This window comes from Bos mutus, chromosome 14 (assembly GCF_027580195.1).
Source record: "Bos mutus isolate GX-2022 chromosome 14, NWIPB_WYAK_1.1, whole genome shotgun sequence".
Lineage (NCBI taxonomy): Eukaryota > Metazoa > Chordata > Mammalia > Artiodactyla > Bovidae > Bos > Bos mutus.
The window spans coordinates 43663565-43667226 of record NC_091630.1 but is presented as its reverse complement, the minus strand read 5'-3'; the positions used below and the strand labels follow the sequence as shown (position 1 = coordinate 43667226).

General features: G+C 35.6%; 1 pseudogene; it reads right to left on the bottom strand.

The window, feature by feature from the left end:
* Window positions 1-446: 446 nt before the first annotated feature.
* Window positions 447-2452, bottom strand: LOC102264576 (nucleotide triphosphate diphosphatase NUDT15 pseudogene; annotated as a pseudogene).
* Between the last annotated feature and the right edge of the window lie 1210 nt (window positions 2453-3662).

The window sequence follows — 3662 nt, the reverse complement described above, 5'->3', positions numbered from 1 at the left end:
AGCATAATATGCCAAAATTATTGCTTTTTTTCTTCCATCTTCAATATTAAAATAAAGAAAGTGAAAGTGAAGTAGCTCAGTTGTGTCCGACTCTTTGTGACCAGTGGACTGTAGCACCAGACTCCTCCATCCATGGGGTTCTCCAGGCAAGAACACTGGAGTGGGTTGCCATTTCCTTCTTCAGGGGATCTTCCTAGCCCAGGGATTGAACCCAGGTCTCCTGCATTCCAGGCAGACACTTTACGCTCTGATTCAATGGCTACCCCCAAATTCACCAATTTTGATAAGTTTCTTTTAAAAAATGCATGTTGCTGTGACAGGTGTTACACTACAATCTTACAGAATTGTTTCCAATGAAGTTAGAGACTAAGCACTACTACAGTCATCATACAAAAAAACCAAGTGAATTTTTTGGCCAATTCATTAAAAAAAAAAAAAAAAAAAAGTCAGTGAGTCTCCTTGTTCACCTCTAGGTGACTTCCTTTATATCTTACCAGATGATCCAAATATTTAAAAGGATCATAGCCTTGTTCCTTTAAACAACGTAGTGCCGAGAAAAGCTGGTCCAGAGGAGGAAATTCTTTCCAAGGAACCCACTCCCAACTTTCATTCTTTTCAGGCTCTGCATTCTTTGGTTCTAAATCATGAGTCAGGTCCACCTCTCCTTTCATTAAAATAGTGACAAATGGTAATTCTCTTTCTCAACAAAAGAATTCACAACCGAGACCAAGTGAACATTTTTCAGGTGAAGAGCTCCTTCTTCCCAGGTTTCCTTTTAAGCACATTCTTCCCAGCTTTCACCGAACTCCAAGTGACCCCCAGGAAGTTGGAAACCGCTGGCTCCTCCTCCTGCCCAGGAGGACACAGCGAGGATGCCTGCAGCTGGTCACCACTGCTCCTACTCCGACTCCCGGCCACCGCCTCCGTGGCTCCACATGCCCGTCATCAAGCCTTCACCAGTATTTTTAATGTTCCATATAACCCCCCAAAATTCACACTGAAGAAAATTTCTATTCAGTTTGCTAACATATAGAACTTATTTATTTATAGAATATTTAGAAAAATGCCATTCAAATTACAGGCATAATATTTGTTTAATATTTGTGTGTGGTTTTTAACCTAAAATAAAATTTTGAAATTTTATATTCCAGTTTTAGTGACAATAATAGCTTAGTACCATGAATATTTTTCCACTCTGTTTTTCATTTTTATTCTCTACTTTTGGCTTATTTGGACAAAATAAACAGTTTCTAAATGCATGATTAATCATTCCATTTGGAAGATTTATTTAAAAATTTTTTCTCTCATACATTTTAAAACAAAAAATTCTAGGAGACCTATTTTTCTTATGATAATAAGACATCACAGAGAAATCTAAGCTGTTTTTAACCTTAAATTCGTTCCCACTGCTAGTCATATTTTAATGGCTGAGGTAATAGGTTCATCTTTGTGCTTTCACACTTGAGTGGCTAGCACAATGGTTGGCGTGTCCTTGTTGTTCAATAAATATTTGTTGAACTGAGTTGAAATGAATCAAGTTGTAAATATTTTCTGCTCACATGAGTGAAACTAAGAAATACACAACTTTTCTTGGTTGAGTTTAGGAGCTATTCTGATACTAATAATTAAACATTAGCCTTTGCACTGCATTTTGAAATTTGAGTTGAGGTTAGTAACCACATATAACCTGTTTCTTTTTGGAATAGATGATGAAAAAATTTCAACTCTTGCCAACTTGTTTTGGAAAGGAAATATGTAGATATAATAAAAGTAGAGAAAGAAGTATTTTACCCATTTTGAAACTACTGATTCCTAAGTAAAATACTGCATGTTAAAACTTGTCAGTCTTTACTCACCGCAGTATGATGACATGAAGCCCTACCTGGAAGACATAAGAATTCTTAGAATCAAACTGTTGGACTACTGTACTGTGGATCAGAGATCAGTCTATAAGCTTTTACCCTAAAGGGATAATACACTCCTCAAGTGCTTTCAGTCTCATTTGCTGGCATTCTGTATTCAACAAGCAGCCTTAAGTGTACCTAGGCATTGTTTCTTAGGCATTTAATTTATTCTGGGAAAGGCTGTCTTTCATTATAGAAATAAATATTTTGATCATTAGTATGGCATTGTAAATGAGGATATTAAAATTACTAGGAAAAACAAAATTTAAAGAAGCTAATTTCCTCTCTTGATATTTCTGAGTTACAATGCTTTTCTTATAGGATGACTTCTACCAAAATTTGAAAGTTAATAAAGCACAATTAATAAAGGTTGCAAAGAGTTGGACATGACTTAGTGACTGAACAACAGCAAAGGACAGTTATTAGAGATGAGTTCTTTTCTTTATATGTGTCTGTAATCAGGTTAGTGAATTTGAAGTGAGGATTTCTCCTGTGTACTTCTGAAAAGGTAATGCCAAAATATCAAACTGTGTTGTTCTCAGTGGCATTTTTCGAAAAAAATCATCACCTTTCAAAAGAGCACTCAAGGCTTTAACTGGTTATACTCAGAATATAAACAGTTGTACAGTCTGAGCCGAGTGCATATCTAATTCAGTCTTTGAATTTAATATACTTCATATGTGAAAAAATTCATTTGTTTACATGGGGAAAGAGTAGAGCAACCTAATACAAAATTATAGAATGTAAACCTTGTAATAGACTTGACTTTATTCTCCAACATGTTGGCATGAGGTCAGCTTTGCTTATTATGATTGGCGCAGGTCATAAACTGGCAAGTTAGCCTAGTGAGACTGGAGTAAATCTAGCTGTTTACATCATTAAATTTTGAATGATGGCATATTTCTACACTTTTCTGCCAACTTTGCCTTTGATAAACAATTCTTAAGATCAATAATTTGTTAACTGTGACAATCAGGAATGAATCCAGAGACACTAATTCCATATGATTTATTTTACGCCAAATTCTCAAGCTCTCCTAGGGGCACTGTGAGTTATTAGTGTGTATTAAAAGCAAAAACTGAATACAGTAGATTTCCAGTGAGCACTGAGTTCACTCCAAAAGCTTATATAAATGGTCTCATTAAGTTGCAACTCTACGGCCGTACTAGAGAACTGTTTTATTTAATTCCAAGGCCACCTTTCTAATGGATGGCATATCTGTCCCCAGGCTAAGGGCCTTAAGGTTAAGTTTACACCTTGAAAAACATAATTAAAATGATAAAATGAACAACCCTTCCGGTCAGTTCTCCAAAAATCATTAATTAAAACAATCAGTCCTGTAGCAACCTTGGCAACCTTGGATTGGATTCACATTCCAAGATGAGGTTTACCAAGGCTAGAACTGAAAAATGCCTTAAAATTCACAGATCTGACTGGTAAAAAAATGTTGGCTTTAAATTAGATGGAGGTTTGTTTGAATGCTAGCCCTGCTACCTCTTGGCTGTGTGATTTGGAACAAATTATTTATCCTCTCTAAGCCTCAGTTTATACTTTCCAGTGTTGTTCTGAGTATATGTAAAATAGACTATGAAATTGCCTAATAAAATGCATGGCATAGTATACATACTTTATCCCGTGTACTGTCAGTCTTTTCTCATGATAAAATGATTTACTTGAGGACACAGATTTTCATCTTTTTGGTTAAATGCTGTACCAGAATACCATGAACATTTTGCCACATAGGAATGCTCAGTAAGT